The following is a 23,139-nucleotide window of genomic DNA, read 5'->3' as shown; positions in this document are numbered from 1 at the left end:
GAGAGAGGCACACACAAGGTGGATGTGAAATCTCACCTGCCTGTTTCAGTGACAGACACCCGCCGCCAGTAAATGAAGACGCCCCCATCTGTCTCCCCCTCCTCTCCCTCGACTCCCCCACCTTTCCCTCCCAACTCCAGTCCCGTCCCGACCCCCTGGGAAACTGAATAGAGCAACAATATAGATATAGAAACTGAAACAATATAGAAACTGAATAGCGCAACATGGCAAAAACATCTCTGACACGCTTTACCCCCTTTCTTTGAGATTTTCTGGGAGCCATCTCTGCAAGTGTTCCTGTTAAAAAGATTATCCAACAATGACAATAAGGTGGGACGTCCTCGAAGGACACATGTTCCCTTGTCGATATTGAGACCACCTTCTGTCCCCTCTGTCCAGCTTCCGGGTTTACCGTTCGCAGGAGTTCCCACACGCTATATCTCTAAAAAATGAAGTTAGGTAATGTCTAAAGGAACTGCAGATGCTGGTTAATGCTGGTTAATACGAACAGAAGGACACAAAATGTTGGTGTAACTCAGCAGGTAAGTCAGATCTGGGAAGAAAAACATAAAAAGCTGGAGTAAGTCAGCGGGTCAGGCAGCATCTCTGGAGAAAAAGAATAGGTGACGATTCGAATCGGAGCCCTTCTTCAGACAGCCTAATCGGAATTGAGTCTGAAGATGTGTCTCGTCCCGAAACATCAGCTTTTTTTCTCCAGAGATGCTGCTTGACTCGCTGAGTTACTCCAGCTTTTTGTGTCTGTCTTCGGTTTAAACCAGCATGTGCAGTTCACTCCTTACACGGGTCTCTGTACAACATTGATTGGTAGCGTCCGGACCCCTGGACCCGAGGACTCCGACCTGTATCTCTCAAAGAAGTACGTGAAAAATTTCTCACGGACCATAAAAATGCGTAACCTTTCAGTAAAGTCCCTTTTAAAGTCCCTTTTAAAGATTATAGTTATTTTCTTGAATCTCATTAACATAACTCATGAATAAGTTGATGTCCATATGCGGATGCAAATCTTTATTTTAATTTATTTTTAAAATTCAATCCCACAGAAGATAATTTTTACTCACCTTCTGTCCCCTCTGTCCAGCTTCCGGGTTCACCGTTCGCAGGAGTTCCCACGGTACCCGCAAGAGTTATTACGGATATCGCACTGGCCACTACGTCCATATAATGTTGCAATGCTCAACCACAAGTGTACAAGTCAATCTTGGAGAAATTCAAACTTTCTTGAATTTTCTCCCGAGTGACCAAGTTACACGATGACCTGCCGTTAGCGCTACGGTGGTCCACGGTGGTCCACGAATGCCGTACTGTTCTCGCACGAGGTTCCCACGATGTTAAACTCCGGTTAACTCTTGCGTCAAGTCGCCCCGTGAAAAGGCCGCTTAACGCTGCTATCTCCAGTTAAATCATGCATCTAGCAAGTAGACATCCATGAGCGAGGCACATCTCTTGGGTGTGAGCAGCACACTCTCCCTGCCCTACACAATTGGTGCAGGCAGTCAAAACTCACCTTGAAAAATCAATGGCAATTAAATCATGACCTTGGTACTTGCATACCTCTCATTATACCAACACTAGTTTAGATTATTTACTGTCACATGTACCGAGGTACAGTGAAAAGCTTTTGTTTTGGAAAGGTAATGCATAATTACAATTGAGCCATCCACAGTGTACAGATACATGATATAGGGAACAATGTGAATGACATTTAGTGCAAGATAAAGTCCAGTAAAGACTGATCAAAGATAGTCCGAGGGCCTCCAATGAGCAAGTTCAGGACTGCTCTCTAGTTGTTGGTAGGACGGTTCAGTGGCCTGATAACAGCTAGGAAGAAACTGTCCCTGAAAGTGGAGGTGTGTGAGGAGCCAGGGAATTAAAGGGTAGGGAACAGCTCCATCCGAGACCGCAAGAAATACAGCCCATCACACAAACCAACCTCCCATCTATTGAATCCATCTACACTTCACACTGCCTCGGCAAGGCCAGCAGCATAATCAAGGACGAGTCATTCCCTGGTTTTTGGACTCTTATACATCGGCGAGACCAAACGTAGACTGGGCGATTGTTTCGCGGAACAACTTTGCTCAGTCCACCTGGACCTACCTGATCTCCCAGTTGCCAAACACTTTAATTCCACTTCCCATTCCCACATCAACCATTCTGTCCTGGGTTTCCTCCATTGTCAGAGTGAGGCTAATCGCAAATTGGAGGAACAGCATCTCATTTTGCCTGGGCAGATTACAGCCCAGTGCTAATAATATTGATCTCTCTAACCAAGTAACCTCTGCACTCCCTCTCTCCCTATGCCTCCCCCACCCAAGTCGCACCAGCTTCCCATTCTCACCTAGCAAACAGCTAACAATGGTCTGATTCCTTTATCATCGCTATATTTTTGCATTTATTTCAATTTATTTGTTCTATATCTATCTAAATCACAGTCTATATCTCTCATTTCCCTTTCACTTAACTAGCTTGAATAAGTGTCTCGACCCAAAACATCACCCACTCGTTTTCTTCAGAAATGCTGTCTGTCCCGCTGAGTTGCTCCAGCATTTTGTGTCTACCTTGTGTGAATGAATGATCGAAGGTGCTCAAACATGTCTCTAGTTGTCAGAAGAATGACAATGCAAGTGGTGGAAAACTAACCAGTAACAGTGATGAACCTAGAACTCTACTGAGACTGGTTAGAACTGAAGTGGTGTGAAATAATCTGCTCCAATTTACATCAACATGAGTCAAAATCAGTGCTAATCAAATCATTTATTGTCTTATTTGCCAATGTCTACACCAGCATTCTTGGTCCAACCGCACACCTGGCACGATTTGAGTCCGCATTCAGTCCGATGAAGGCTTTTGGCCTGTTACGTCGTGTATCCATGGGTGGAGATGGGGAAGCATGAGGGGGACATCATTGAAACTTACCAAACAGTGAAAGGGCTAGATAGAGTAAATATTTAAAGGATGTTTCCTCTAGTAATAGATTAGTATAGTCTAGGACCATAGGCCACAGCCTCAGAATAAAAGGTCATACCTTTAGAAAGGAAATGGGGAGGATTTTTTTCAATCAGAGGGTGGTGAATGTGTATAATTGATTGCCGCAGACGAATGTGGAGGCTGTCAATGGATATTTTTATATATTGAAGGTGGAGATTGGCAGAATCTTGATTAGTGTGGTTGTCAGGAGTTATGGGGAGAAGACAGGAGAATGGGGATGAAAGATAGATCAGCTGTGAAAAGCCTTTTTTATGCCAAATGTCCTAATTCTGCTCCTATAACTTATGAACTTATGAGATGCTGCCTGACCCACTGAGTTACTCCACCATTTTGTGTCTATCAACACAGTCATTCCTGGGTAAATCTGAAACTGGATTGTAAAGCTCCTAAGCACAATAGGGCATCCATGAGACAATTTCAAGGCTCATTTTTCCTGTCTTTGATCAAAGTGAAGGGGAACCCATCTTGCCGCTATAAATTGTACGCACCTTCTCATCCTAATTCCAAAATTAAACCCAGTGGAACTGATAAATAAAATAAACTGTTTCCAAATGCATTGTGGTCAGAATATTTTTAAGGCAGAGATGGAAAGATTCTTGATTAGTAAGAGTGCCAGGAGTTATGAGGAGAAGGCAGGAGAACGGGGTTAGGATGGAGAAATAGATCAGCCATGATTGAATGGCGGAGTAGACTTGATGGGCTGAATGACTTAATTCTCCTCCTGTTACCTATGAACTTACGAACTTATGAAAATCAATCAGAGGTTTTCCTTGTATTGCAAATGACTTTGTTTTACATCTTACTCTGGTTTGGGAGAGACTTTAGTCCCATAGGTTGGATTATGAAGATGTGTGGGAAGGAACTGCAGAGGCTGGTTTAAACCGAAGATAGACACAAATAGCTGGAGTGGCTCAGGCAGCATCTCCAGAGAAAAGGAATAGGTGGTGTTTCAGGTCGAGACCCTTCTTTGGATTAGGAGGGTCACAGGAATCATCGGTTTCATGATCAAATCCACTCTAATATATGCATTTTCTCATGAGAAGACATTTTATTCAATCTGAAACATCACCTATTGAAACTGAAGAAGGGTCCTGACACAAAAAGTTGCCTATCCATGTTCTTCAGAGATGCTGTCTGACCCACTGAGTTACTCCAGCGCTTTGTGTTTTTTGCTCAATACATTTTAACAGTAAATTATAATGACAATCCAGGGGCTGTAAATCGCAACCATTGCTGGTGATGTTACCCAAATGGCTTTAAATGTGACCATATTTTGCCCAATGCAGCTGCAGTTTTACTCAAGAGATGTGCACATACTAATCTGATGTCTCACTGCCTACTAATTTAACAGATACATCAACCTGTTAATGTAATTGTTGGGAGAAATATCACAAAGATGCATCTGCTAACATTTGTCGAAAGTAATTTCCATTCTAATATGCAGTCATTATCCACGGCACTGAACAAAAACAAAAAGAAGAATATAGTGGACAGGATTCATTTATTTTGTGCTCATTTATAATTTAAGGCTGTATATAATTGGCCATCACACACACACACACCTGTGTGAAGCATCGCCTTTCAATTCTGTCAGATGTTTAATGTTCCTTCTGTAACCTGCCCCAGGCAGCTGCATTTCTATTTGTCTGTAGTGATGAGATCAAAGAAAGAAAGGAGAGATGAGCAGAAAGACTGAGAAACTCAAAAGATGGATGCATTGTCAGCATGGCCATTTTATTTTACTTTGATGGGAGATTTAAAATAAGAATTCTTGGATTGTAATTCCTGGGGGACAATGGTAGAGTTGCGGCCTATTAAGGGCCTGTCCCACTTATGCGATTTTTTAGGCCACTACAGGCGACTAGGCTGTCGCCACATGGTCGCGTGGTGTCGCCATATGGTTGTGAGTAGTCGCCCAAAGAGTCATAGCGTCTTTCTGGTCGCCACTGGATTTTCTACATGTTGAAAAATTTTCGGAGACAGTGGATTTGACGCGAGTGAGCGTAGCTTGACTTCTCCTGATGGAGATGCTGTCGTAGTTGTCGCCAGGTTAATGTAGGTTGTCGCCAGGTTAATGTAGGTTGTCGCCGGTGCTGACTTTGTTTTTTTTTGTTAATAACGTAATGATTCTATTGGAACTCTACTGGTCATCCACAACCTTCGTTCCATGAATAAGCCTGTTCTGAATCAGTATGACCAAGTCATCCTAAATCCCATGCATTCATACTTCTGGATCAGCCTACCATGAGGGAACTTATGAAAAGCCTTACTAAAATCCATGTCTACAACATCCACCACCCCACCTTCATCAATCTCCATCGTCACCTCCTCAAAAATCAAAATCAAGTTAGTGAGACACGGCCTGCTGTTTACAGAGCTCTGCTGGCAATTCCTAATTATCCCATTCTCTTCAAACTGGGAGTAAATCCTATCTTGAAAAATTATCTCCAATAGTTTCCCTTACACTGACATGAGCATGCTGTTCCCAAGATTGTCTCTACTTCATTTCTGAAACAAAGGAACAGCATTGGCCACTCCCCAGTCCTCCGGGACCTCTCCTGTGGCTGGAGAAGAAACACAGATCCTCATCAAGGCTCCTACAACCTCCAATCTATAAGCTGGGATAGACCCCATCAGGGCCTGGGGACATACACCTTTATGCTCTTCAAGAGCCTCAGCCACCACCTCTTTCTTGATCTCAAACTGCCTTATTGTATTTGTATTCTCCACACTGATCTTGCTGTCCTCCATCTCCTTCCTTTTGGTGAACACAGATGTAAAGTTCTTGTTTAGCACCTCACCTACACACCCCGACTCCGAGCATAGATTCCTTCATTTATCCTTGAATGATCCTAACTTCTCCCTGGTCACCCTCTGGTTTGTAATATTTGTATAAAAAGCCTTGGAATTTTCCACAATTAGACACCCAATAACATGTTATGGCCTCTGTTGGCTCTTCTAATAGAAGTTATTTCCGACTCGCTTTATATTCCTCATGAGCCCCGTCTGATGCCACCTTCTTAAACCTGACATACTCTTCCTTATTCAACATGACCAAGTTTACAGTACAACCTCCTTGGTCATCCAACCCCTCAGCCACACATTCATCTGTCCTATCCTCCTATTGTTACCGTCACTTGCATGTAGCACTGGCAGTAATCCAGGGGTTACCACCCTCGAGGTCCTGCATTTTAAGCTTTTCCCCTAACTCCATGCATTCATTACGAAGGACCTCATCCCTTTTCCTCCCTATTTCATTTGTGCCGACGTTCACAATGACTTCTGGTTGTTCACCATCCCCCTTAAGAATGTTCCACAGCTGCTCTGAGACATCCCACACCTTGACACCAGCTCTTGTAAACATTTTATTCAGTTTCTGGCAGAATTTTGGTATCCAGGAGAACTTGCTGAAATCTAACACCTCTAAATTAATATTTAATGCCCATTTATTGTTCACCATTGAGAAGGCCATGTTGAGGCCTTTTCTTGAACCATCTCTTTGTAGAGAAGGAAATCCTGCAGTAGAATTAGCAGGGAAACGACTTAAACTCAATAGCAATGAAGTTCATGGAAACATATTTCCAAGAAGTAATTATGTATGCCTTGAGGCTTAGTGTTAGAGTTGTTCCCTTACAGTGCTCGAGAACCATGTTTGATCGTGACCACGAGTGCTGTCTTGTACGGTGTTTGTACATCCTCCCCATGATTTTTTTTCTCTCGTTTATCATATTGTTTGCAGTGCACAATGTTTACATATTCTGTTGTGCTGTAGCATGTTAGAATTTCATTGTTCTATCTGGAACATATGACAATATGACTCTTGACTCTTGACTCTTGACCTGCGTGGGATTTCTCCAGGAGCTCTGGTTTCTCCCACATTCCAAAGATGTACAGGTTTGTAGGCTAATTGGCTTTGGTAAAATTGTAAATTGTTCCTAGCGTGTGTAGGATAGTGCTGGTACGTGGGGATCGCTGGTCGGCGCGGACTCGTTGGGCCGAAGGGCCTGTATCTCTAAAGCCTAACTAAACTAAACAAAAACTAGGTAGTGAATTTCCCAGCTGCCAGCAGTCCTTCCCCTTCGAGAGATTACAGCACACAGGCTTGGCAGATGTTGTCAAAAGAGACTTGACAAGTTGTAGCGGTGAATTTTGGGAATGGTACAAACTGACCTATCAGTGATTACCTTTTTTTTGTTTCTTTTCCTTGCAACAATACTTATCAATGTGCCAACAAACTGCAGAACAGGGCAGGGTCCACTGCTATTTGTTATCTACATTATTAATTAGGTTGCTAATGCAGTGTTAATTGCTAATTGCTATTTAAAGTTAGTTAGTAAATATATAAATGAGACCAAAATTGTTGTAGTGGACAGTGAGGAAGGAAATGTATGTTTACAACAGGATCCATATCAGTTTGGAACTGGATACGAAACTTATAACCATATAACCATATAACAATTACAGCACGGAAACAGGCCATCTCGGCCCTACAAGTCCGTGCCGAACAACTTTTTTCCCTTAGTCCCACCTGCCTGCACTCATTCCATAACCCTCCATTCCCTTCTCATCCATATGCCTATCCAATTTATTTTTAAATGATACCAATGAACCTGCCACCACCACTTCCACTGGAAGCTCATTCCACACCGCTACCACTCTCTGAGTAAAGAAGTCGCGTATAACTTCCTCAACAACAGACCATAATCTGTGCGAATTGGCAGCAACAATTCCTCCTTGATAACCATCACCACAGGAGCACCTCAAGGCTGCGTGCTCAGCCCCTGCTCTACTCACTCTATACTCGTGACTGTGTAGCCAGACACAGTTCCAACTCCACCTTCAAATTCATCAATGACAACACCACTATTGGATCAAATACAGAATGGTGATGAGTCAGAGCATAGGAGGCTCTGCAGAGGGTAGAGAGGGGAGCAGAGAGGATCATTGGCGTCTCCCTACCCTGGGTACAAGAACTGTTCCAGAGCCGCTGTCTGAAAAAAGCTCTGAGAATAGCTAAGGACAAACTGCACCCCTTCCACAAACACCTGGATCTCCTGCCATCAGGCAAGAGATACCGTAGCATCAAAGTCCGGTCTATCAGACTGCTAAACAGCTTCCTGCCACAGCCTGTGAGGCTGCTAAACAGTCACTCTGTACTCACAGTCACCTGATTCTGCGGCTTTGCACTGACATTTTAATAACTCTGGCACTGGCCACTCAAATCAGCTGCCCTGGACATTTTAATGATTGTTTTTACTGTATTTTAATGTTGCTGTTTTACCTGCTTTTAACTATTTATACTGTTTCATCAGGGACTGGATTGTTTTTACTGTTATTATGTGTGAAATGTTTTAAGTTTCATGTGCGATGCTGGGAAACGTCTTCCCATTTTGCACTGCACAACTGTTGCTTTGCAAGATGACAATAAAGGTTGATTGATTGATTGATTGAGAGAGATCGTTTGTTGGATGAGCAAGGTTGGAGATCCACAAACCTATCTTCATCGCTGGGACAGTGGTGGAGAGAATCAAAAGCTTCAGATTCCTGGGCAAGCATATATTTGAAGATCTTTTCTGGACCCAACACACTGATGCAATTATAAAGAAAACTCATCAATGCATCTACTTCCTTCGAAGATTAGAAACATAGAAACATAGAAAATAGGTGCAGGAGTAGGCCATTCGGCCCTTCGAGCCTGCACTGCCATTCAATATGATCATGGCTGATCATCCAACTCAGTATCCTGTACCTGCCTTCTCTCCATACCCCCTGATCCCTTTAGCCACAAGGGCCACATCTAACTCCCTCTTAAATATAGCCAATGAACTGGCCTCAACTACCTTCTGTGGCAGAGAATTCCAGAGATTCACCACTCTCTGTGTGAAAAATGTTTTTCTCATCTCGGTCCTAAAAGATTTCCCCCTTATAAAGGATAAGGGGGAAAGGATTGAGGAGACTCAGAATGTCAACAAATATTCTCTTGAACTTCCACAAGTGCACAGTGGAGTGTATATTGACTGGTTGCATCACGGCCTGGTTTGGCAACGCAAAAGCCCAGGAATGAAGAAGATTGCGAGAAGGGGCAGACACTGCCCAATCCATCACAAGTACTGAACTGCCCATCACCGATGGGATCTACACGATTTGCTTTCTCATAAGGTCAGCCAGCATTATCAGATACACACCACCTTGGTTATACTCTGATTTTCATTCCTGCCATCGGGAAAAGAAGGCTTTTGATGGATGTGGGCCAAATGCAAGCATATAGGACTTAGAGTCGTACAGTCATAGTCATACAGAGTGGAAACAGGTTATTCAGCCCAACGCCCACACCACCCAATATGCCCCATCTACACTAGTTCCACCTGCCTGCGTATGGTTCATATCCCTTTAAACCTATCCTATCAATATACTTTTCCAAATATTTTTGAAACGTTGTGATAGTACCTGCCTCAACTATATTCTCTGGCAGCTCGTTCCATATATCTGCCGCCCTTTGTGTAAAAAAGTCTGTGTCGAAGATTCTTGATTAGTCCCACTTGGCTATTTTGCCGGTGCCATACCAGTGACATGATATGTTGGTCAATGATGCCGCAATCGCCGGAAAAAATTGCCAAGTGTGACTAGCCCTTACAGAAGTCAGAGGTTATGGAGAGAAGGCAGGAGAATGGGGTTAGGAGGGACTGATAGAGCGACCATTATTGAGTGGCAAAGTAGACTTGATGGGCCCAATGGCCTAATTCTGCTCCCATCACTTATGATCTTATGAAAAAGTTGTCCTGAGATTGTCAGCAACAAGGTGTTTGAAGATTTAGCTTTCTCTTTATTCTTCACCACTGTCGATGGGCAGTGTTGAAACAGCAGCATTGTTTATCTTAGTTTAGTTTCCACGCCGACCAGCAATGTCCGCACATTAATGCTATCCTAGGCACACTAGGGACAATTTTCATTTTAAAAAAGCCAATTAACCTACACACCTGTAATACGCCTTTGGGGAGAAACCGAAGATCTAGGAGAAAACCCACTCGGTCACAGGAAGAACATACAAACTCCATACAGACAGCACCAGTAGTCGGGATCACATCCAAGTACTGTAAAGGGTCTGGCCCACTTAGGCGATTTTTAGGCGACTGCTGGCGACCGTCCTAGTCGTAGCAGGTCGCCGAAAAACCGGCGACTGGACCCCTCTAAGACAATGTCTACGACTGGCTACAACAATCTACCACCTCGTCGACGTCAAGCTATGGCAAGCTACCGACAACCGGCGACCCATTAGGACGTCCACCTACGAACATGTACGACAACCTACAACCACACAGGCAACAACCTACGACAACCGAAGTCAACCTACGTCCACCCACGACAAGCTACGTCCCTGTTGGCAACAACTGAAGACAACTGAAGACAATTCAGTCGCCGGTACCTGTTGCCGGTTGACATAGGTTGACGTAGGTAGTCGCCAATGTAATTCACCGAAGTCAGCACCGGCGACAACCTACGTCCTCCTGGCGACAACCTACGACAGCACTACATCAGGAGAAGTCAAGCTACGCTCATTGGCGTCAGACCCACTGTCGCCAACAATGTTTGAACATGTTGAAAATCCAGCAGTGACCAGAAAGACGCTACAACTCTTTGGACGACTGAGGAGACTCTACACGACCATACAGGCGACACCCCGGCAACCATGTGGTGACAGCCTAGTTGCCTGTTGTCACCTAAAAAATAGCCTAAGTGGGACAGGCCCTTAAGGCTGCAATTCTATCGCTGCACCACCATGCCGCCCAATTATTGATTATTCATCCCTAATTTCCATTCACGATGGCAAGGTCCCATGTTCCTAACCACAGAGGTTCTTGTGACTGGGAACTGCAGTGTGGTGCTGTTATATGACAGCTCTAACATAGTGAATGAGAATGCCATTCTAATGAGGATATGGTGTCATTTTGAATCCAGCCTGTCGAGTCTAATTGACAGCCATCCTTGTCTTTCTAAGGAGCATAAGTCAAGGCTTCTCTGCTGCTGAATGACTCTCAGCAAGTGCCTCTACTGAGGCATGCATTGGATGGGCATCTTCAAAGCTGAGAGCTGGAGAAACTGCTGGCTATTAGATTGATCAGGCGCTGCAGTTTGGATGGTGTTCAGATTGCCTGCAGTGAGTTCTGACACTGCCCATCAACTCTCCTGGAGTCAGCAGCATGTATTTTTGTATTGGAAGAGCTACAGACAACGTGCCATCATTCTGCTCAGTTTGTCATTGAGTGGTTGTTTGATTTCTAGACAAAGTTGGCAGAGAGGGGCAGTGTAATAGTGCAGGGGGTAGAGTCGCAGCTGTAAGTATAGGTTAATTGGCTTCTGTAAATTGCCCCTAGAGTGGAGGATAGAATTAGTGTACAGAAGAATACTAGTGTATTCTTCACCACTTTATCTCTGGTCAGCATGGACTCAGTAGGCAGAAAGGGCTGTGTACACGCCGTATCTATAAAACTTATGGGCCTGTCCCACTGTACGAGTTCACCCAAGAGCTCTCGCGAGTTAAAAAAAAATCAAACTGGTGGAGGCACGTAGAATGTACGTAGCGGGTATGTCGGGGCTCGAGACATCTCTTAACGGCTCGTAACGCTAACGGCAAGTACTCGGGAAACGCAGGAAGCTCTGGAAGACTTGTGAAGATTTTTCAACATGTTGAAAAATGTCCACGAGATCCCCAAGTACTTACGAGTGGCTATTACCGTAATTCTTCGAGTTCGAATCAGAGGAAATTCGGGAGAACTCTTGAATTAACTCATACAGTGGGACAGCCCCATCACAATGCCAGCGACCCTGGTTCAATCCTGAATGCAGGAGCTCCCTGTACATTCTCCCCGTGACCTTGTGGGTTTGCTCCGGGTACTCCGGTTTCCACACACACTGTAAGGACATTCAGGTTTGTAGGTTTATTGGCTTCTGTAAATTGCCCCTAGAGTGGAGGATAGAATTAGTGTACGGAAGAATACTAGTGTATTCTTCACCACTTTACCCCTGGTCAGCATGGACTCAGTAGGCAGAAAGGACTGTGTACACGCCGTATCTATAAAACTAAATATAAACTAAACCTTCTCTGGGTAGATATGTGGCAAAATGGTCTGAGTTTGCAGCTGGAACTAGTGCAGGTGGTGCATGTTACTGCCAGCAGCCTTTAGTGATGAGTGGATACCACACACTGCGTCTCCTGGGGTACACTGTAGGGTTACAGTAGGAATTTCTCCCTGGGCAGATGTGGCATCATGAATGAGAAATCCATCCTCGCCATTTTAAAGAAATAAAATAATAATTTGAAGAAAATATTGTAAATGATCCTTCTATAATGGAAAGTGCTGCCTTTCACGATGCAATTTACAATGATGGAACATGCTCCAGCAAGTTTATTAAATTTACCTTGTTCCTCTAGCGTTTTTCTCTTGTCTCATAAAACACTGATGCATACTGAGTGCAAATTAATAAATGTCAATTATCCTTTAGTATCGATGTCGTAAGAATATTAAGTGTTAGAGGAAAAATACCATCTGATTTAATGTTTTATACAGCCACTCGCACACGCACGCACGCACACACACGTGCACACACGGACACATGCACGTGTGCACACACCCACACATAGAGACACATGCACACATACACATATTTACACACACACATAGAGCCGCACCCACAGATACACACACAGTCACACACGCTCACATGCAGACACACACACATAGAGACGCACTCACCCACACATAGTGACACACATATATTGACACACATACACTCATAGACCTTCATCCACAGATAAACACACACTCACTCACGCTCACATGCAGAGACACACACATAGTGACACACACATTTTGGTGCACACATGCCCAGACACTCATGCACATATTGAAACGCACACTCATCCAACCGCACCTACAGATACACACTCACACACACATACACTTATGCAGACACACTCACACACACACACACATAAACACACTCACATACAGTTATTGACACAAACACACTCATCCAACCGCACACACAGATACACACATATTGACACACACCCATAGAGCCATACCCACAGATGCCCTGCATCATAATTGAGTGAGTGACAACCAACTCACTGAACCCTAAACATAACAACCTCCTTCTGTATAGAAATATTGATGTTACCACGATGATGTTATTTGCAATGAATTCCAGTAGGATAACGAGGATTGATTACTATCTGATGCAGCTCTTTACTCTTTGAAACCCTGAATGAGAATAGGATTCACACTTATTTAAAAGGAAAAGGAAATATACACGAGTTTCATATATTTGATGTGTTTTTATGAAGCTTTATTCTGGTTCCATTAGGTACATTGCCTTGGAAGCACATTACTCTTTTGAATATTTCATACTCATCTTCAAATTCTAACCCTCAGAACTTCACTTTGTCATCCAGCTTTCTCCTTGATGATAATTCCATTGGCATTCCTGGAAGATTACCAGTTTGAATTGAGAGATGAATGTGCTAAAATGTTATTGTTAAGGGTGGCACGGTGGTGCAGCAGCAGAGTTGCTGCCTTACAGCGCCAAAGACACTTGTTCAATTATGACAACGGGTGCTTCTGAACGGAGTTTGTACGTTCTCCCCGTGACCACGTGGGTTTTCTCTGAGATCTCCGGTTTTCTCCAACACTCCAAAGATGTACAGGGTTGTAGGTTCATTGGCTTTGTATAATTGTAAATTGTCCCTAGTGTGTGTAGGATAGTGTAAGTGCTGGTCGGCACGACTCGATGGGCCGAAAGGCCTGTTTTTCGCGCTATATCTCTAACCTAAACTAAACTAATATCACCATTTCAACTGTGTGAGATGCCAACAATCATTACTGTTTCCATATAAACAATTAATAACATCTGGTGTTTTCAAAATGTTTTAAATGTTATGTATTTGAATAGTTAGCATTGAAATTAAACTTTAATTGATATCATAATAATTTTATTACTATTTTATTTTTTAGTTCAAAAATGTGAATTGAATACTGCAGAAAACAGCAAGATAAGAATTAATAAATCTGGGAATTGATGATTTAAAAATGTTTTATAAACAGAATGTGCCTTTTAATGTTGTCAGACAGACAACATTCAATTATGTGAAGGCAGAAGATTGTGGATACCTCTTCCGACCATCCGTCCTTGGGTGAAATCATGCATATTGCAGTCTGAAGAAGTGTCTCGAAGCGAAGCTCCACCCATTCCTTCTGTCCAGAGATGTGGCCTGTCCCGCTGAGTTACTCCGGCATTTTGTGTCTCTCTTCTATATGTTGTCGATGTCTGTTTGAAAATGAAACAATGTCAATCCTCCCCTAAATTTGCCGCCTAAAATCCCAGACAGATACGTACATCATTCCCAGTAATTCCAGTCATTAGGACCTGTGGACAAGCCTTCACACGATCAACTGAAGCTATTCATTTTGTGATTTTGTTTGGTCTATTATATGTTGTCAACTATTATTGTGTTTCCAGGCCTGTTATGCAGATGCAACTAAGAATTTCATTGCTGTATTGTCTGTCCATTGGACGATTCAAGTTTATAGGTTAATTGGCCCCTGTAAAATAGCGCCAAATGTGTAGGGAGTGCATTCGTAAATGGGATAACATAGAGATGTTTAGGAAAGAACTGCAGATGCTGGTTTACACTGAAGATAGACACAAAATGCTGGAGCAACATAGTGGGTCAGGCAGCATCGCTGGAGAGAAAGGAATTAGGAAACGTCACCCATTCTTCTCTCCAGATATACTGCCCATCCCGCTGAGTTACTCCCAGCATTTTGTATCTACCTTAATAGAAATGTTTATGTTATTCCATTTACAAAAAAACTCCTTACACAAATAGGGCAATTTTACAGAGGGTGAACAATAGTTGGAGTAATCAATGATCCGCGAGATTTCCATGCTGTATCTGTGAACTAAACTAAAAGCTCTTCTCTTGACTATTGGACTGGTACAAGGACAGGTTTACTGGGATATGGGCCAAAAGCAGGCAGGTGGGACTATTACATAGAAACATAGAAACATAGAAATTAGGTGCAGGAGTAGGCCATTCGGCCCTTCGAGCCTGCACCGCCATTCAATATGATCATGGCTGATCATCCAACTCAGTATCCCGTACCTGCCTTCTCTCCATGCCCTCTGATCCCCTTAGCCACAAGGGCCACATCTAACTCCCTCTTAAATATAGCCAATGAACTGGCCTCGACTACCCTCTGTGGCAGGGAGTTCCAGAGATTCACCACTCTCTGTGTGAAAAAAGTTCTTCTCATCTCGGTTTTAAAGGATTTCCCCCTTATCCTTAAGCTGTGACCCCTTGTCCTGGACTTCCCCAACATCGGGAGCAATCTTCCTGCATCTAGCCTGTCCAACCCCTTAAGAATTTTGTAAGTTTCTATAAGATCCCCTCTCAATCTCCTAAATTCTAGAGAGTATAAACCAAGTCTATCCAGTCTTTCTTCATAAGACAGTCCTGACATCCCAGGAATCAGTCTGGTGAACCTTCTCTGCACTCCCTCTATGGCAATAATGTCCTTCCTCAGATTTGGAGACCAAAACTGTACGCAATACTCCAGGTGTGGTCTCACCAAGACCCTGTACAACTGCAGTAGAACCTCCCTGCTCCTATACTCAAATCCTTTTGCTATGAAAGCTAACATACCATTCGCTTTCTTCACTGCCTGCTGCACCTGCATGCCCACTTTCAATGACTGGTGTACCATGACACCCAGGTCTCGCTGCATCTCCCCTTTTCCTAGTCGGCCACCATTTAGATAATAGTCTGCTTTCCTGTTTTTGCCACCAAAATGGATAACCTCACATTTATCCACATTATACTGCATCTGCCAAACATTTGCCCAGTCACCCAGCCTATCCAAGTCACCTTGCAGTCTCCTAGCATCCTCCTCACAGCTAACACTGCCCCCCAGCTTAGTGTCATCCGCAAACTTGGAGATATTGCCTTCAATTCCCTCATCCAGATCATTAATATATATTGTAAATAGCTGGGGTCCCAGCACTGAGCCTTGCGGTACCCCACTAGTCACTGCCTGCCATTGTGAAAAGGACCCGTTTACTCCTACTCTTTGCTTCCTGTTTGCCAGCCAGTTCTCTATCCACATCAATACTGAACCCCCAATGCCGTGTGCTTTAAGTTTGTAAACTAATCTCTTATGTGGGACCTTGTCGAAAGCCTTCTGGAAGTCCAGATACACCACATCTACTGGTTCTCCCCTATCCACGCTACTAGTTACATCCTCGAAAAATTCTATAAGATTCGTCAGACATGATTTACCTTTTGTAAATCCATGCTGACTTTGTCCAATGATTTCACCACTTTCCAAATGTGCTGCTATCCCATCTTTAATAACTGACTCTAGCAGTTTCCCCACTACCGATGTTAGACTAACTGGTCTGTAATTCCCCGTTTTCTCTCTCCCTCCCTTCTTAAAAAGTGGGGTTACATTTGCTACCCGCCAATCCTCAGGAACTACTCCAGAATCTAAAGAGTTTTGAAAGATTATTACTAATGCATCCACTATTTCTGGAGCTACTTCCTTAAGTACTCTGGGATGCAGCCTATCTGGCCCTGGGAATTTATCGGCCTTTAATCCATTTAATTTACCCAACACCACTTCCCGGCTAACCTGGATTTCACTCAATTCCTCCAACTCCTTTGACCCGCGGTCCCCTGCTATTTCCGGCAGATTATTTATGTCTTCCTTAGTGAAGACGGAACCAAAGTAGTTATTCAATTGGTCCGCCATATCCTTGTTCCCCATGATCAACTCACCCGTTTCTGAATGCAAGGGACCTACATTTGTTTTAACTAATCTCTTTCTTTTCACATATCTATAAAAACTTTTGCAGTCAGTTTTTATGTTCCCTGCCAGTTTTCTTTCATAATCTATTTTTCCTTTCCTAATTAAGCCCTTTGTCCTCCTCTGCTGGTCTCTGAATTTCTCCCAGTCCTCTGGTATGCTGCTTTTTCTGGCTAATTTGTATGCATCATCCTTCGCTTTGATACTATCCCTGATTTCCCTTGTTATCCACGGATGCACTACCTTCCCTGATTTATTCTTTTGCCAAACTGGGATGAACAATTTTTGTAGTTCATCCATGCAGTCTTTAAATGTCTTCCATTGCATATCCACCGTCAACCCTTTTAGAATTAATTGCCAGTCAATCTTGGCCAATTCACGTCTCATACCCTCAAAGTTACCTTTCTTTAAGTTCAGAACCATTGTTTCTGAATTAACAATGTCACTCTTCATCCTAATGAAGAACTCAACCATATTATGGTCACTCTTGCCCAAGGGGGCACGTACAACAAGACTGCTAACTAACCCTTCCTCATTACTCAATACCCAGTCTAAAATAGCCTGCTCTCTCGTTGGTTCCTCTACATGTTGATTTAGATAACTATCCCGCATACATTCCAAAAAATCCTCTTCCTCAGCACCCCTGCCAATTTGATGCACCCAATCTATATGTAGATTGAAGTCACCCATTATAACGGTTTTGCCTTTGTCGCACGCATTTCTAATTTCCTGTTTGATACCATCTCCAACTTCACTACTACTGTTAGGTGGCCTGTACACAACACCCACCAGCGTTTTCTGCCCCTTAGTGTTTCGCAGCTCTACCCATACCGATTCCACATCCTGCAAACTAATGTCCTTCCTTTCTATTGTAGACTATTGTAGATGGGACGTTGTCGGTATGGCAAGTTGGGCCGAAGAGCCTGTTTCCATGCTTTATGACTCCATATCAGAGAGGTAAATGCATTATAATCCATGACTCTATAACAGGTAAATGCTAATTCTGGACGTAAAGATCAGTGTCACATGGCACAAAAGTTGTCAGAATATTTTCTTTGTGAACTTTGCCTGGCAAAACAGTAAATTGTGTTTCTTTTATAAGGTTACTATTTTGTTACTCATCACACAGAGGGAAACTTCACCTTATCTTCCCAAAACGTAACCGCTTCACAATTAGTGAAACTTGAACTGAAATATTCATTAATTTCATTGTTTAAGATCTCAGGACAAAATGCAAACATGCTGATGTAGGCTTGGGAATTGGAATTGTCCCAACTGAAGGAGTGCATGGAATGTGTTTTTTTTTTACGTGATGTTGGAAAGATATCTCAAGGAATCAGCCAAATTCCTACTTTCACAGAAAATGTTGAACATATCCCAGATCTTCTCATGTTGGCTGTTTTAGTTTTTTCTTTATCCAGTTATGTCACTCTTCAGTCATAACTTGGGCGGCACGGTGGCACAGTGGTAGAGTTGCTGCTTTACAGCGCAAGATACCTGGGTTTGATCCTGACTATGGATGATGTCTGTACAGAGTTTTACATTCTCCCTGTGACAGCGTGGGTTTTCCATGGGTGCTCTGTTTCCCCCCCACACTCCAAAGACGTACAGGCTTGTAGGATAATTTGGCTTTGGTACAAATTGTAAATTGTCCCGAGTGTGTAGGATAGTGTTAGTATACGGGGATCGCTGGTCGGCACAGACTTGGTGGGCTGAATGGCCTGTTTCCGCCCTGTATCTCTAAACTAAACTAAACATCTCCTTGGCATTGACCTTTGGTTTCATGTGACCCAATACCAGCAAGCTTTTCAGTTGCGAAGGACACACTAAAGGGCATGTCCAACTTACGTGACTTGTTTGGCGACTGCCGGCACCCATCATAAGATGTTAGAGTTCGCCGAAAATGTTCAACATGTTGAAACTCCAACAGCGACCAGAACAAAGTACGACTCTTTGGGTGACTGCTCACAACCATACAGATTTCACCCCGCGACATGTCGCCAGGGTGTCGCCTGTGTGGTCGTGAGTAGTCTCCTCAGTCGCTCAAAGAGTCGTAGCGTCTTTCTGGTCGCCGCTGAATTTTCAACATGTTGAAAATATTTAGCCAACCTGCAATGATCTATGACGGGTGCCGACAGTCGCCGAAAAAGTCGTGTAAGTGATACAGGCCTTTGACTCAGCCTGTTCATGTACTCTCTTGATATTCAACATAGTGCTACTGCAATCTTCAAAAAACAGATCAAAATGAGCACATGTGTAAATGCAAAACAGATCAGCGTGAGTGATAGAACATAATACCTACAGATATTTACAGCATTATTAAAAGAAAACGTGTGCTATAGGCTCAAATTACCATGGGGTATGGCATGATTGTCAACCATCTACAATTGTACCATTGTACATACACTATTTTTTTGCCCCCCAAGAATGTAAAATGAATGCTGGAAATTTTCAAAAAACAAACTAAGTTGGAAATCTGAAATAAAAACATAAATGCTGGAAGCACGCATCAGGTCAGGCAGCATCTTTGGAGAAATTTCCAATGAAAGCATTGAAGCAGGCATAATGTATGCTTGCATTCAATGGTTGGGGCACCGAGTATAAGACAGGAGGCCACAATGCAGTTTTATAGAACTTTTGTTAGGACACATTTGGAGTATGCATAGTTCTGGTCGCCCATTTCAGGAAAGATGTGGAGAATTTGGAAAGGGTGCAGAGGTGGTTATCAAAATGTTGTCTGTATTAGGGGGTGTTAGCTACAGGGAAAGGTTGGACAGACTTGGACTGTTTTCTCTTAATTGCAGAAATTGAGGTAAGATCTGATCTATAATTATGAGAGGCATAAATAAGGTAGACAGTCAAAATCTTTTACCCAGGATGGAAAAATCAAATACGAGAGGACAAAGCTTTAAAGTGAGAAGGGGCAAAGTTTAAAGGAGATGAGCGGGCCAGTTGTTTTGTACAGAGGGCGAGTGCCTGGAACATGCTGCAGGGGATGGTGGTTGAAGCAGATGTACTCGTGGCATTTGAAAGAGTCTTGGATAGGCACATGTATTGTGCAGGGAATGGAGGGATTGTAGAATTCCAAAGGTTATCAGAGAAGCAACTTTCCCAGTTCCCTTCATTGGAATTCTAGACATAAAACTTTGTTGCAATGAGTTAAAGGTGCTTCTATCTTAAGAGTCATTAAAAATCTGTCCTCTTCCAGTATGTGCAAAGCCAACAGATATGGGTGAAGCCCACAGGATTGGGTGGCATTTATAGTCCATCACAAAAGTACTGATCAGAAATTCTTTAACAGTCAGAAAATACAAAACAGTTTACAAAATAATAATAATAATAATAATAATAATAATAATAATAATAATAATAATAATAATAATAATAATAATAATAATAATAATAATAATAATAATAATAATAATAATAATAATATTTATTTATATGACGCCTTTCAGGACTCTCAAGGACACCTTACAGTTAAACAAGCATGAAACAAAAACAACATATACAGCAACAATACACCATTCGGAAAGAGAGCAGCGGCAGCGGCAGCCAATCGCGCCAGCGTTCACTCTGACCTCCAGCAGCCATGTTTTCCGAACCATCTGCAGCACACCAAAAATAAAACACAACATTAAAGAATGTAACATAAACCATAAAAACATCCCCCCGCAATGGTTCCCACTGTGAGGGAAGGCAGCAAATTCCAGTCCTCTTCCTCTTGTTCGCCCATCGTCGGGCCTATTGAGACCTCCGCAGTCGCCGCGACGGCAGCCCGATGTTTCAGGCCCTCTCGCTGGATGATGGAGCTCCAGTGTTGGGAGAACCTTCTCCGCGGCTTGGAGTGGCTGGAACGGCTGCTTCCTCCCTGGAGACCGCGGCTCCCAAAGTCCACGGGCCGCGCTGGTTGTTGCTTCAACACCGGCGATCTCGGCGAGAGATCCCAGGCTCCGCGGTGTTCAAACCCAGCTCCACTGCATCTTGACGCCCCACAACGACAGCTCCGCGATGTTGGAGTCGGTGGCCTCAGCACTCCAGAGCTTACCACACGGCGATCTGGGTAAGGCATTGCCCACTACCCTTTCAGCGAAAATGTCAGGAAACAGTATGGATGAGGAGATTGCTGCAGTACAATATACTGTCAGTATTTGAATTGTCCCTCATGTGTAGGGTAGTGCTAGTGTAAGGGGTGATCACTGGTCAGCACGGACTATGGGCCAAAGGGCCTGTTTTCACACTGTATCTCCAATGTCTAAAGTCTAAAGTCAAAAGATGGTGGTGCAGCGGTAGAGTTGCTGCCTTGCAGCACCGGAGACCTGAGTTCGATCCTGGCTACGGGTGCTGTCTGTACGGAGTTTGTACATTCTACCCGTGACCGCGTGGGTTTTCTCCGAGATCTTCAGTTTCCTTCCACTCTCCAAAGGCATACAGGATTGTAGGTTAATTGAATTGGTTTAAATGTGAAATTGTCCCTAATGTGCGTGGGATAGTTATTGTGCAGGGATCGCTGGTCAGTGCAGACTCGGGGGGCTGAAGGGCCTGTTTTCGCACTGTATCTCTACACTCAACTAAACTAAAATCCTATTGGCAAATGGCCTAAACCTGTGTGATAAGTGGCGCAGTGTCCATGAAACAGCATCAGCAAGTTCTTTTCTGATAAGTACGGTATATAATGGCTTGAAATACTGACTTTTTTTTGTATATTTAAAGTATAGTTTTCTTTGGAGCACAATGTGTTGGAAGCTTTTGGTTAAAAGACCAGTTGTTGGTCGAATATGTAATCGCTTCTGTGACTTGCCCCACACCTGAGTAAACAATACCAGGGTAACTCAATCTCAGCCCCCACTCTACTTTGAAGAGATTCAAGAGTGTTTTGTTGAAGGAGAACAATTACATTCTCATTTGCAGCAGCATTACAGATAGGTTAACATATTACTCTGTAAAACCCATGATAGACAACATCAAAAAGTTCAGTACATTTTGAAATAACACAATAGACAATAGTAGTACAAAGTCAAATATATTGCCCCCAAGTCTATATAGATAGGGGCTTATCTGGAGGTTGAAGTGTTTAATAGCCTGATTCTTGAAAATGCTTGAAACACACAAATTGAGTGTAAAAAATAATTTTACTTCGGAGTCATGTGAGTGACTACGTGAAGACCCCGCCAGCCCGCATGCGCATCATATCGTCTATCGCATTGCGCAATGACTGGCTGGGGGCGCGCTGCTCCACTAGCGATCAAACCTGAAGGTAAGTTTAAAAAAAACTTATTCCCAGGTTATGTTTGCAGCAGGAATCTCTGCTTACAGAGATCCTGCTTAATTTACGAAGTCCGGACGGGCCGCGGGGGAACCTTTATGGTCCGCGGGAAACCTCAGTCACGGACCACAGGGGAACCTTGTCACGACCTCGAGGAATCCCGCCCAAGGACTGCGGGGAAACCGCTATGGAGACCGTGGAATGCGGGTAGTGGGCGGCGGTTGAATTCGAGACTGGTGCCGGTAGCACCCAGGCAACCCCGTTTGGAGGGTAAGCCGCTGTATTATCTATAGAGATGCCGGCTACGGACCACGGGAGAGTGGGTAGCCGGTGGCCATCGGGTTCGCACCCAAGTCATTTGACAGTGTGGTCAGCGACTTCGACTTTGGCAGCCCAAAGGGAGGCAACCAAACAAAGTCGGAGAGGCCGCAATGGACGAGCCCGGCCAGGAGGGTTCCCCTCCGAACATACTAGGGGGGCCTAGGGCAGCACCTGTGTACAGGGGTGCTCACAGATCTCCCTCTCGGTGGTGAGGTGTGCATGAATCCATGTGTGACTGACCCCAACCCCGGAGGAATGTCCATGGCACATGCTGCCATTCATGAGCATTACTAATGGCAAAAACACCCCTACGCCTCCATGGCATTAGCAGATATAGTGTATTCTTTCAAATATATGGCTATACAGGGTGGGCACCATTATGCTGGTATCCGCTGTTTAATTGTTCTGTTCAGGGGTTTTGCTTTTGGTATCATACATGTATCATTATGCCAGTGGAATGAGACCTGCCATGGCGATCTAGATCCCTGGCCTGGAAAGCCCTGTACCGATAAGTCACCTGTGCGAGCTGCACATGTTGGTATCATGGTAATTACGCTCATTAAAGGGACTGTGGAAAATTGTTCCCCGAAACGCCGAGTTTATTCATATCAATAAAATGATCAAATCTTTGATTTAACTGGGATGGGCGTCTTCGTTCATGTAGATGTCTTTGCCCATGAC

Source organism: Amblyraja radiata, chromosome 27 (genome assembly GCF_010909765.2).
Source record: "Amblyraja radiata isolate CabotCenter1 chromosome 27, sAmbRad1.1.pri, whole genome shotgun sequence".
Taxonomy (NCBI): Eukaryota; Metazoa; Chordata; class Chondrichthyes; order Rajiformes; family Rajidae; genus Amblyraja; species Amblyraja radiata.
Note: the sequence above shows the minus strand (reverse complement) of the source record.